Below are 14,380 nucleotides of genomic sequence, written 5' to 3' on the forward strand. Positions count from 1 at the left end.
AGTTAAAAAGGTGTTGAGATGCACTTAATCGACTAGTATTGATAAATTCTCTAATTTTGGGCACAGTGGTATTATATTTCTCAAATTATTTATGGTGTAATGAAAATCCCAAGTCAAATATGAGTGGTCTTGCTTGCCAAATTAAATTTAAAATGGCTCCCGAGCGAATCCATAGTCTGGCACCTGTCAAGTGAGTCTCATGAAAGAACTCACAAGGTTGATGTCAGAGGATGATACGTCTTCTAGTGTTGTTATTTCCGAAAGGATGTTCAGAACTGATGTCCGATTGAGATCATATTTCTCCTCTGAGTCTGTTCGAAATAGTATTAGTAATGTGTGGAAGTGTATGTTATTCTCTCCAGTAAAAAACATTAACTATGATTTGTTTTCAATCTTAATTTTATCAAGTAATATTTGCCTGTTTATTACGAAAAGGAAAGTGCATGTCGTGTTGAAGCTTTGTTTTGTGCCACAGAGAATGTGGTGTGTGTAACCATGAAAGGATTTATTGAATGTAACCTTTAAATACATAGATATGTTCTCTATACCCTGGCCTGGTTCTTGGCTCATTGTTGACACAGGGAGATGGATCTACGTGGCTCTATATGAGTCATAGATAGGGCTTCTTGAATCAAAACAAATATTTTTTTTTTTTTTTTTTATTTGATTTAATTGTTCAAACAATTTTTTCAAAAGTAAAATAATAAAAAAAAAAGGCCAATGGTTCCATAGATTCCAGAGTGGTCCCTTTCAGCCTTAAGTGATCCAAAAGAAGGCGCGAAAAGAAAGTCCCTTCCTTATCCTCCATTTTGACCCGTAGTGTTTATTTCGCTGCCTGACCTGTTGGGTTATTTGCGTAGTTCTAGTTGTTCTCAAGGTCTCTAGCCAATTTCTGTTATCAAGCTTCCTTGCATTATTTATTTATTTAAACAAATAAATTATATACTGTGGGGGGGTGGACTCCCTATGTAAAGTGCGGTCTCCCAATATATTGTTAAATCTAATTTAAAGGTTTTGTTTATAACGGTAGTGTCTTTGCAGATATAATTTCTGACTTGAGCAGACATCAAGATGTTGTCATTGAGGGCGCCCAGAGACCACGCAGGTGGCAACAGTGAGCGGTATAAGAACCTTTAACATCACATAATGTAACATAATACATTGCTAGAGAAGAGGCTTTTCAGTTTTGAAAACTGCCATTCAAAAAGCAAAAGATGTGAGAGAGAAATACATCTCAATGTTGGTTTTAAACATGCCTTAAATGGTATATGGGGGTTTCTGAATCATGTTTGAGGGCAGCAGGGAACTAGGAAGTGCTAATGTGCTGCACTTGTGAAGGTCCCTAGTTTGTAGATGCCAGAGAAGTCCATTTTTTTAATGAATGATTTTCTTGCACAACACCTCGATGTATAAATGTGACAGAAAATCCTCAAAAAAGGGATGAAGAATGAAAATTGAGAAATGATAATAAAAGGCGAGCTTAATGGTTGGGTGATGACTATTGTAATGACATTTAGAAAATATTTCTATATTTGGAGAAAAAAAATGTATTGTACATATTATTTAAAGAATGTTTTAGATGAGCGCAAGGGATTGAGATTAATTGGTTCTGGGAAATATGGCTACAAAAAGGAAAACAGGAGTCATTTGAAATTGACACACATTTATCGTCAGATTGAGAGAAATTGTCATTGTCCTCTGCCATCGTGATGACATCAATATGTTTAAATATATGTCATCTATTAAAAATATTGGCTAGTTTAGACTTCATTGGGCAGAAAGGGGGGAAGTGAGAAAGGACCACGGATCTTAATTAAAAGGTTTGGTGCTCATTGGTATTGTCTGTGAAGAGATCATTTGGACTATTTGGGCAAACATTGAAGTGTTTCTGTGAAGTGCTACATGCATGTGATGTGCGCAATAGAGTTGTTGTGAAGTTTTGGTCAGGAAGAGAAGATGGGAGGAGGAGAAACATGATATCTTTTAAAGTGGATTCATTCTGCAAAGAATATTTTACAAATTATCACAAAGATTTTAAAAAAACTTAGATGTTGAATACCACATTTTTTGAAAAGTGGGGGTACGTGGTAAATGACGGTCATGGATAGAGATGCTCATTGCAGAAGTATCAATAATTAAAGGGAGTGCTCCAGAAGATATTTTTCAGGAAAGAGTCGTAGTTGTCTGAGGCTTGACTGAAAAGCAATTCATTGCTCAGGATTCATTTAAAACCTCTCTATGCAGGCACTTTTACATTTTACATTTCCAACTTGTAGGTGCAGAGAACCAAAATGTATTGCAATGGACAGACGATGAAGACATATTTGTGTCGGTTGAAGAGTTTAAAATAGCTGATATTGAACACTTTTTTTACAAGAGAAAAGGTACATCTATTGATGCCTATAGATATACCTCAAAATACCCTTAAAATTGAGTAAAGAGCTTTGGTTAACACAGAGTATGGGTAAACCAGCCCAATGCAATATTCAGTGAAAACATGTTTGTTGAAGTGAGGTTAAGGTGCAGGTTTAATGCAACAAAACCCTTCAAATGAGTCAGGTTTTGGAAGCTACATCACCTTAGCTGCCAGCAAAAGTGTCGTGCAGTCCATCAGCACAATGAAGATCAAAATGACATCACCAATTACATCATATATGACATCATTTCTGACATCACTTATGACATTAATGACACTGGAGCACACGATTGCTGTACCAACATGTACCATTATCCATCCCCACATTAGCAACACCCTCATATTAGCTTTTCTCACTTAACCAGTAAAGGCATTGAAAGAAAACACATCTATGCTGGCTGTGCCAATGTTTACCATTATCCTCATGTAATAACACACTCATCTTTGCTTTGCCTATATAGCCAGGAATGTGGTTGTAAAAAAACATGTTCATGCAGGTTGTATAAATGTGCCAGTACTGACACGTATAAAATCACGTGTGTTTGCTTTGCCCATAATGCAGTAGTGCCACTGTAGTAAAACATTTCTATGCTGACTTTGCTAATATGTTCCAGTATCCCCATGCATTCACACCCTCATGTTTTCTTTACCCATATAGCCAGTAATGCCATTGTAAGTAAGCATGTCCATGCTGGCTGCGCCAATATTTTTAGCATTGCTCCACAAAACCAAAACCATGATAAGATTCTGCTAGCGACTCCATCCTCTAACCACACCAGCCAAAGCACCTTCACCCAATTTATTTAATTCACTTCACATGTTCTATGACCCACACACCCTGGATTTCATTCAATCTACACATACAGATGCACACACATTCACACTCTACGCAGTGTGTGAAACCTAGGGGTATTCTCCTGTTTGGACCCCGAGAATCCTCTGTTCGGGAGGCCAGGGCAAGGCCATCGTCTTTGGATCCAGACCCTGGTGGTGGAGCAGTGTGGGAGGATCACCCGGGTAGGGGAGTTCACGATCATTCTCATGGGAAAGTGAATCTGAAAGTAAGAAGGCTGGGGAAGGAAACCCCAGTTAAATTGTGTTCAAAAGTTAAATTGGAATAAGTCTGAGCCCAGTGGAGGGAGACTAATTGAACATTGTGTTGAAAGGGAGGAAGCTGATGTGGATGCAGGGTGAACTCGAGAAAGAATATCCTACGAGAAATAGGATGCATGAATATCCTAAGACCATTGCGTTAAGAGGATCTGAGCCCGGCTGAGGGGGATCCGAGGTAAATAGTGAATCACCTGAGAAATTGAATACTTGTGAAATATTAAGAGGAAAATAACTTATTGTTTGCCACATCAGGCACTCTGAAAGAAGAAACTTTGAAAGGCAAAGAGACTTGCGCACGGAAGGCCCTAATGCTATGATATGATATGGGATTTATAACACGCCTTTCAGTGCTTAAATTGGGCCGGGGCCTGCTGGGGCCGGGCCCCGGCAGTCTCCAACAAGTGGGACAGAGCCGGGTTCCTGCCGGGGCCCCCATCCTACTGCAACATTGGCGGGAATCGCGGGATGCATTATCCCGTCGCGGCCGCAGCCACGACGGGAGATGTGCCTGCAATGAAGTCTGGCGAGCTGACAGAAGTGCCAGCCACAGCGACACTGTGACTGGTGCCACTTCAGTCAGTCATAGTAACTGCGTCTGGTGACCCCTCGCGCGAGAGGTCACCAGAGGCAGTTACTGTCCCTTTGTTTCCCCAGGTCGCCGAGGCATCTTTAACCCTCGGCGAACCTGGTGATTCCTCGACATTTTTCGAGGTTTATGAAAGATGGCTTTGAAAGTACACATTTCAAGCCATCTTTTATAAAGCTTTGCCAACGGACAATTTTGCCGTAGTCAAAGCTTTATAAAAGATGGCTTGAATTGTGTACTTTCAAAGCCATCTTTTATAAACCCGAAATGTTTAAAAAAGATGGCCTGAAAACTAGTCAAACCGAAGGGTATGCACACAAATATATATAAATGTAATATATTTGTGTGCGTAACTTACTATGGTTTGTGTCCTTTGCAAGCCATCTTGTATAAACGTAGAAATATGTTACATATTTCTATGTTTAGAAAAGATGGCTTGCATAGTACACAAACCATAGTAAGGTACGCACACAAATATATAACATTTATATATATTTGTGTGTATACCTTACGATTTGCTTACTTTTTAGGCCACGCCCCTCCCACAAGCCACACCCCCAAATGAGGGCCCCCCCTCGATTTCTTACCCCACTTAAAGCCTTGGTGCCTATCCACAAGTGTTTCAAGGCTTGACGAGGCAAGGGAGGGGGAACAAAGGGAGGACAGACAATGATCCTACTAGGCCAGGTGTCATTCAGATCGCGCAAGTAAATGGGGTGGAAGACAGGGACAGTGCAGTACATGGGAATAGATAATAACAATAAGTAAAGTAATGGCCAGCAAGTGACAAGTGCAATGGTAAGTGCAGACATCAGGTGTCAAGTGCTGGTAGGGGGACTGCATGGATATAGAACAGTCCCCAAGTGCGGGGCTTGCCAGGTAGGCAGTGCAGGTGTGTGTGACTGGTGGGGGAGGGACCAGGGCCAGAGGGTGTCCAGGTAACCAGTGCAGTTCCGGTTACAGCCAGGAGGTCAGCAGGGCAGAGGAGGAGAAAAAGCAGAAGCAAAGAGAAAAGTTTTCAGGTTCTTCCGGAACCGGAGATGGTTCTCCTCAACTTTAAGGGAGGCAGGAAGGCTGTTCCAGAGGGAGGCCCCAGCTGAAGAAAGAGATCTACCACTAACTGACCTTGAGGGAGTTGGAGGCGGATGAGCGAAGAGCTCGGGAAGGAAGATATTTAGGAAGAGAGAGTTAAAGGTATTGAGGTCCCTTGCCCCAGAAGGCCCTGTGGACAATGCATATGGTTTTGAACTTAATCCTCGCAGCCACTGAGAGCCAGTGCAGAGATTTCCGTCCTGGGGAGATACGATCCCTGGGCTTGAGGCCAAGGACAAGTCTTGCAGTCCTGTTCTGGATGAGTTGCAAAGGCGGAGAGTAGAGGCAGGCAGATTTAGAAAGATGCTGTTGCAGTAATCCAGTCTAGAGAGAACCAGAGCACTGGAGACAGTGAGCTTCTGGGGGAAGGAGAGGAAAGGAAGTATGCCTCTGAGGAGGTGCATCTGGTAGTGTGACTTCTTAGAGACATCAGAGATGTGAGGAGAGAAGGAGAGTGTGGAGTCGAAGATGACCCCAAGGTTTTTAGCCTTGTAGGTGGGAGCAGGAAGAGGGCCAAGAGAGGCCGGCCAGAGAGCTGCAGGGAAGGAGGGAGTGGGTGTGCCGATGAGTAGAATATCAGTCTTACTGGCATTAAGGCAGAGGCCATTGGCGGCACACCACTCCTGGATAGCAGACAGAATTCTAATATTTGAACTGCACCCTCATGCTGGAGAAGCCAGAGACTGTGCTCAGCTCCACTGTACAGCCTTGTCCTGTGCTGAAAACATGGGGGAGGGAGGCCAATGGCCTGAACATCCTGACATATTATTTCTTGGACACTTCTTTCTTTTGCATAACATTGTGTCCCAAACTATTTGTATTTAGAGGTAAGGATTGGCAATAGGTTTATTAGTATAGGCGCTTTTATTTTGATAAGAAACCACTAGAACTGCGTTATCATTATTTAATGTTCGTAGCTTGCTACCATCTGTAGATTTAGGATTAGATAGGCATTTTCAACCCCTTTTTGAAGTTCAATAAACACCATTCACTTGTCTCTGTCTTACTGTTGCCTTCCTTAGAGCAGACAAACACAAAAACACACACTCACACTTTTTGAGACTCACATAACAACCATGCAGAAATACATACACACAGACTTCAAGTTTTTTGTTATGGTGTTCCTGCTCATTGCTGCTTATCAACTCCAGACTCCCACTCATGATGCTGCTCCTCTGGATGGCCCACCCGTGCACCCGGCAAGCAGGAAGTAGTGAGGGTCAATTATAAACTTCTCCTTGAGGCCTAGTTCCTAATCTGCATCGTGAGACATCCTGAGCATTTGGCCATGATAGGCTGCACTGCAGGAATGTATAGGAACAATCCTACAAGTTCTTGGCCCTTCAGGCGCCCTTCCAGCATGCTCAAGAGGCCATGCAAGGCTGCGAAAGTGAAATGCCCTTGGCCTTGCGTGATTCAATGGGCATGCATTGCAAGGGTACTCCATGCAGACTTTGGAACAATACCCATCTTAACCTCATTTTTGCTCACTTAACTCACATGTATTCAACTCACATGTGTTTCATTTCAGGCAACCATTAATGTGAGCCAAGAGCTAATGGTATCTCGAAAGGAAACCAAAGCGGAACTGATTGGAAGGGACTGCCCTTTGCCCACCAACCATAAACGGTGCATATATTTGGGAGGATGTTTGCCCTGTGAGAACTCATCTTAACTCATGTAAACATAACTAAATTAGATTGAAAACATGCCAGAAATTGGGGTTGTCAAACTCCCAAATGTACAAAGCCATGTTGCTGTCATCCTGCCAGTTGCACATTTCACGTTTGTTATTTTGCACATGCTCTGAGTTTGTGGAAGATGTGCAGTTAATCTGCCAACAGTTCCATGACAATTGTAGCTCATTATTATTCATAGTGTGGCGGGGCAATACGGCAAAAAAAACAATTAAATATGGCACATTTGTTTCTGTTGTGCCACAGCGCAGAACAATGATTATGCAACGCACAACAATTTCACTTTTATTAAATATATCAACCCCAGAGTGTTCAGGCGTTTGATTTAGCTTTCGGATTTCATAGTGGCTCTGTTGTGTGCTGGCATGCTTCATAGCATTTCAATTCCTCAGTGTTCTGAAGCGCTCTCCCGGAATCCAGGGCATTTTACAAAGAACATCAATAATTCCATAAAATAAATTAATAGTTCATGTTAACCACATTGCTAATATCCGTGTGAAATTAGGGAATATAAAATGCAATAAACATAGCAAAGAGAAAGCTAAGTGACCAGAAGTTCCCAATTTGTTTAGAGAATCATCGAAATAATATGTAGCAGATGCTCTGAGCCAATTCCACTGAAATACTCAAACAATCATGAGAACATATTCTTCCACAGAAACTTGATTACGATGTTTCTTCGGTTCCATGTAATAATGTCGCCACAAAAATCTCGGCATGCAAACATATCGCCGAAAAATTGTCGTTTTTTGTGGCGACATTATTGCATGGAATATGCGGGGGACACCCCGGCAACCCCCAAACTTTTTTTTTTTTTGCCCCTGTCGCCATATATATGGTCACCCAAATAATATCACCACGACATTTTCCCGGCGATATTACTTACGGCGACCATATATATGGCGATATTATTACCTGATACCGTTTCTTCATGTCCTAAAAGGACATATGGAACTCTTCCAGGCAAAAATGCACATTGCAGCAGATTCCCTGTAACCCAGTTAAATCTCTCACCAGCTCCCCTTGGTAATACTTTTATACTTCTCTAGATCAATAAGATAAGGTTTCGGATATCGTTGTGGAAACTGCGGGTGCTGATTTGAATCCTAGTATGATCAACCCTGCCCTTCATCTCTTCATAATAATAGTAATATTGACACCCACTATCACAGTGCTTAGAAGCATGAAGCAAAACAAGCGTGATATTATCACTATCTTGCACATTTCAGAGGTCACGTTTTCAAACAATCATATTGCCATCTCTTCAATCCTATTGCCATCTCTTCAATCATATTGCCATCTTTTCCCTTACATATATGATGCCTGGCTCACCTAAGGTGAAAAGAAAAGTTCAAAACTAAGTCTAACTGTGGTGACTGTTATTACCTCGTCATCCGCCTTACACATCACAGTCCTTGCAAAAAGAGGAGTGCCTACTCCGACACAGGTATTTGCTGCCACCTTAGAAATAACAAAGGAGAAGGACAAGCAGAGCCCGATCACGGGTTTGTCCCTCTTCAGTTGTTGTTCTTCCCGTCTGCTCACTTCCTGTATAAATAGGAAACAGCAACCCCTCAATTGTTCTGTCTGTCTGCTGACATGTATTGAAGTTCATCATGCGTGTATGAATAATGTGTCTGAAATGTGGGTATTGTGTTTTTCATAATTTTGAGCACTTCTGAAGCATAACTGCCAGGCGGGGGCTGTGCACTGGTAAAAAAGTAAGGGGCAGTCAGCCACGGATGCCAAAGGGCACAGGCCGATGGCAAACTTTGAATTCCGGCCCTCGATTCCCTTGGCGGTGTCTGAGGAATAAGTGCTGCTGGTTCTCACTTCCAGTTCTCACCTGAGATGGCGGTGATCTAGCGGGTATGGTATTTCAATGCCAGAATTGCCATAACAAGGTAGAAAAGTGGTTGTGAGCGCTATGGCAGTCCCGAAATTGCAGAGCAAGGAGAGAACAAATGTGAACTGCAATGCCAGTGAGGATTAAGATATTGGGGAAAAGCAAACCTGTGTGACTCCTTTTTGCAAAGCCATGGCAGGAGGTGACACTGTTTCTATTGGTGAATCTCCACAGAGCCGCGTGGGTGCCTCACAGAGTCTACTTACTAGTTTTAGGGTTGAACCAGGGTATATCTTGTTGTATTACCGATGAAATGTCATATTATGGTTTTAATCATGTTGTTTATCAATTCTTTTATCATTGTAAATTTGATTTTTTGAATGTTGTGTTTACTTTTTTGTAGACTAAAACACAATAAAACATTTGTTTTCAAAGAGGCTACTGACTATTGAAACTCCTCATTGAAATGGCAGCATCAACAGCCTTAAAAGACCCTCCTACTGCTCCAGTGCCTGGGCCAATTCTGGAGGTGGACACAGAGGAGCCACCTGCAAAGAAGGAGAGAATGATTCATGCAGAGAAACTTAGTTCTGCCCTGAGTCCTATCAGAAAAAAATGGAAGATGCCAGAACCAGTCCTTTCAATAGAAAACGAACATGACTTATTCAAAGTTGCGTTACTTAATATGCACAAACCAGTAAGAAATCTGCTCCTAAAGGAATGGAGGTAGTTGGACAGACTGATTCTTCTCCAGTTTGTGGTGAAGCACTACCCTTTGGAAAGCTTCAAAAGCAAATTACTACTGGCACCTGAGATTGATTCCCTCTCATGCAATGTATCTGCACAATTGTCCTTGCCATCCAAGAATGCCATAACACAGGACCCTTCTGGAAAAACAATTGGGATTGCAGTCAAGAGGAAGTGTTCTGCAATTAATTATTTCTCATTATGAGCCGGGGCATATGCAGCACAAGTCACCTAGTCCATTAGTCAGGACCTTTGAAATCTCTAGACAGTTAACCAGGAAGAAGCTGATTGTGCATCCCTCCTGTCTATGATGGAGAGTCAGATGAAGCTCCTTTAACATGAAATACTTTTTATTCGAAGGCAGAGGTTTCAGGTTCAGCACTAGCTAGTTGCCTGCCAGCTGATGTGGCTCTATCATTGGAAAATTGACCCTTCTCAAAAGGCTATGCTGCGTCATCTGCCCTCTGGTGCTCCTTTCTGTTTGAGTCTCAGATGGACGAATTAATGAAGATGTCCACAGAGGACCTAAAGATCACCCTCCCTATCCACCCATCCAAATAGTCACACACAGGAGAGTATGGCTGGGCAGTTACTTCACCAGTCCATAATTGTTTGCCCTTTCAAAGTAGAGCTTGAGGTTGGGGAGCCCTCTACATCAGCAAAACCAAATTGCAACCCTAGCATTCCACATCCAAACAGATGCAGCAGTAGGCCAAAGGATAACTATAGACCAATGGACTCTCACATTTCAAGACCAGTGAGTGCTTCACTTCCTACAAAAAGGCTTCCTAATAGAGTTTGGGAAATCTCCTTGCACTCCCAAGGTGGTTCTTACCTGTAAAGATATAATTTACTTGTACATCATAGACTCAGTGTTAGTATGACATTGTTGGTCTCAAGCCCTTGCTCATACAGTCCCCACACAATTCTGGGCAAGGAATAGGCAGTTTTATGAACGTTTTAATTTATTTAAAAAAATAAGGTCAAATCCCCAAAAAGTTGGTCTCCAGCTTTATCCCACAGAAGTCACCACAATGACTTAAACAATAGGTCATCAAAACGAAATGTTACCAGCCTATATGAAGCTCACTATGTTTCACACACAGGCATTCATTTCCATAACTAATTCTATGTATACATTAAGCTCTAAAGATTACTAGACGTTCTAAAAACATTTATATTACTTTTCAATAAATGTCTTCCAAAATCTTCCACTGCATGAAAGCAACTTCACTGAATATGCAACGTTATATTAGCAAATGCATCAACATACTGTCTTACCTTCACAACTAACAACCACCATTTACAATGTCGAATCACTGTTAATACCATAAATGTGGCGGCGGGGCTTCGGAACATGTGTGTGCAACATTTTCTAAACTTGGGTGGGCAACTTTCAATCTACTTCTATTTCTTTTGCCAACCTAACTACAGGTTTTGCGATGGATATTGAATGTTCACCATTGAAAGGTACAATGGTAAGTAGCACTCTTGTCGTTTCACATCACATATAGTTCTACCCGTGCATTTCAGGATAAGGGATTGCTCGGGTTTTACACTTTGTACATTTTCTGTGAATAGAATGAATTCTCTGAGGTACTTTCTCTTGAGCAAGTCTCTGTTTGATGTCTAAGCTCCCACTGGCAGCAATTATAAATGAATTGTTGTCAGGCGTAAGGTTCATGATTACTTTATCGCCCGAATTACTGACTACGCTGGCTGAACACACAGATTGTATTTTAAATGGTGCTTGATTTTATTTTACATACCAAAATAGTTTTAAATTTCACAACCTTGCCAGTTTTGCACCAACACACATTACAAAATAAATTTGGTTTTGCTGAACATAAAATCTCAGCTATACCTTAAAATACCGAACACAGTGGGGGTCATTACGAGGTTGGAGATAATGGAAAAACTATGCCGGTAAGGGATAACCGGCACCGCATACCGCTCCAGCCTATTACGAGTCAGCAACCCGGTATCAGCGCCACCGCTGATAACCTGCTGCCCCGTACCGGCATGTGCGCGGGCACGCGGCCCTTCAGCCCAGCAATACCGGGATGGCGCAAACAGGAGGAGATCACAAGTCATGCGGACATGCAAATACCGGCATCATGAAGGCCGTAATAAGGGATACGGGGATGCCGGCATTACCGGCATCGGGAACCACCCGCAAACAGCAATGTGCAGTGTACCCAACTGCCACGGGTGCACACAATCAGGACAGGTGGAGGCAATGGAGTCTGGCCCAGCACAAAAGGAGCACACCCACACACCCCACCCCATTCCACACCAAAATGATCCCACTTGCAGTAGCAAAATTGGGGTGGAGGACATGCTTGCATTGCTCCACCAGCAACAACAACAACAACAGGCACCACAGAGGAGACGCAGGAGGAGAAGGAGGGTGAGACAGGCCCAGCAAGCCCCACCAGTGAAGCCAGTGGTACCACGCAGGCAGCCCCCAATCCCTCGATCAGAGCCAGTCCATTCAAACTAACCCCTGAGCAGATCCACACCCTGTACCGTCTGGACCGGGACACCATCACCACCATTGTGGACATGATACACAACTACATTGTCAGCCTGATTGAAATACGCACCGCCATCCCACCTCTACTGAAGGTAGTGTCTGTGCTCCACTTCCTGGCCCCAGGCACCTACCAGCACACAGTGGGGCACATGCATAGCATTTCACAAGCATTATTTTCTCACATGCTGAACCAAGTGCTGGATGCCCTCCTGAAGCACTCAAGGAACTACATATCCCTACCACGGACTGCCCAGGAGATCTTTGACCCGAAAGTTGGCTTCCATGGGTATTCCCGACACCTTCATAAATCTTCTTTCCTTCCTCCTTTTTTCATAAAACAGGGTCCTGCTACTTATTGCCCTGATGAAGGCGGAACACTCTCTCCAACTGTGAAGATTACTTTCTCCACTTCGTTCTCACCGCCGAAACGCATTTTTGATTAATGGGAACGGGAGGTCCTCCATAAAACACCTTAGCCAGCATGGACCCAGAACCCGTTCTTTAGTCCTCCATTTCAAAGGACACTCCTCTTTTTTGAAGCCTCTCTTAGGTTCTTATTTTCACTCGGATGCGTTGGTAGCCCCAATCCCAGTTTTTCAATATTTTCATTTTGGGATTTTATTTTTAATTAATATGACCATACATTGGAAACAAGTTTTTGTTACATTTGATGTTTACAATTTGCTGTAACGATACAGTCAGAAATACTGTATTGATTTCCTGAGCAACTTTACTGTATTTTTCTGTTCTTATCTGCATAGGAAGAATTGAATACCTAAGTGATAAGGAATTCTTGTTCATGTCCTGATTTGTTCTGGGTTCTCTTTTCTCTTTATTTCCTGATTTGTTCCGGGTTCTTTTTGTTTTTCTCTATTTCTCCTAGGTTCAACCCTTTTGATATATGGTTTGAAAGATTTTATATCCACTGTTAAGAATGTGTTAACTATCTTGTTAATTACATGTTTGACTTTATTATATGCACAAACTTTTCTACATTAAATGTGTTTTCTATCTTTACGAATGGTTATGACTCTGTTCTATACAATTAGATGTAGTCTTTTATAACCAATGTGATTACACAGGGATTGGACCGATCAAATGGTATTAATTCATTTACACCTTTTATGGGCCAACTCTTGATGGACCAGTACTCTCCCTTCTGTTAATATTAGTCTTATTTGCCCCTTACTGGTACGCCACCCCCAGGGCAGACCACTGCCATGATAAAGTGGATTTCTCCTTTTTTTGGTACATGTGTTATTGGACAATCAAGGTTGTTAAGTGGTCGGGTACCCCACGTGTTGGGGATTTACTGATTTAATTATAATAGCCACACTTAGGCTTTTCAGAAAAGCATTTCTTTTTTTGATTTTGCTTGATTCTTTCAAAGTCAGATCACTCTAGTCCCCTATCCGTCTATACCTTTACCTGGGTCCTGGCGCCTGCGCGTTTTCACAATCTCTGGTGCAGGAGGCACAGACATGGCCGAGAATGCCACCTTAAGCTATTCAGAGGAGGAAACCATTGAGTTAATCCGTGGTCCCTCTCTATTTGACCCTCCAGATCCTAATCAGCCCTCCACCTCATCTAGCACAGCTGAGGATCTATTAAAATTGAAAAAGAAGGCTTTTCGCACCGAGCTCCACAGTCATTTCCTTAGGGAGTATTTGAAAAAAAGTATCATACCAAGTGGGCTCCTAGTGCGAAATGAACCCAGATTATTCTTAGAAGACAAAGAGTATACTTCAAATTTCTGTTTTATTGCCACTAAGTGCAGCCAGGACCTTATGGTCCTAACTATTACTACTGCACAACGTATCAGCACAGAACTGCAAAGAAATTTACTGTTAGAAGAAACAAAATTTAAGGCCAACACTCTACTTACTGACACAGAGGTACAACTTTCAAACAGTTTGAACAATTTAAGGCCAATACACTAACTAAGAAAACTAACAAACTGAACAAAGACATTAAAGATTTCAAGACTGAAGTCATCTATCTGTATACGGCTGAAGGTTATATTGATTCCCTTAAAAAACAAGGAGGCTCATCCCAATCCCCCTCAGGAGGTAGACGAGGCAGAGTTACCTTCTTGGGATCAAGTAGTTCTGGGTCATCTGGGGGAAGCTCCAACCAGAACTTTCCACCTTATCAGCCTCAACATTTTGGACAACCACATTTTCAGGGCCCTTACCCTCCACCTTTCCCTTTTTTAGGCAGAGGAGGACAGGGAGGAGGATGGGGTCCCCCATTTTGGAACACTCCATATCAGGGACAACGGAGACGTCCCAGGAGACGGAGACGATAGATCATACCCTGGATAACAATCAGTTAGCGATTTTCAACT

This window comes from Ambystoma mexicanum, chromosome 7q (assembly GCF_040938575.1).
Source record: "Ambystoma mexicanum isolate Mex_15411 chromosome 7q, UKY_AmexF1_1, whole genome shotgun sequence".
Classification (NCBI taxonomy): domain Eukaryota; kingdom Metazoa; phylum Chordata; class Amphibia; order Caudata; family Ambystomatidae; genus Ambystoma; species Ambystoma mexicanum.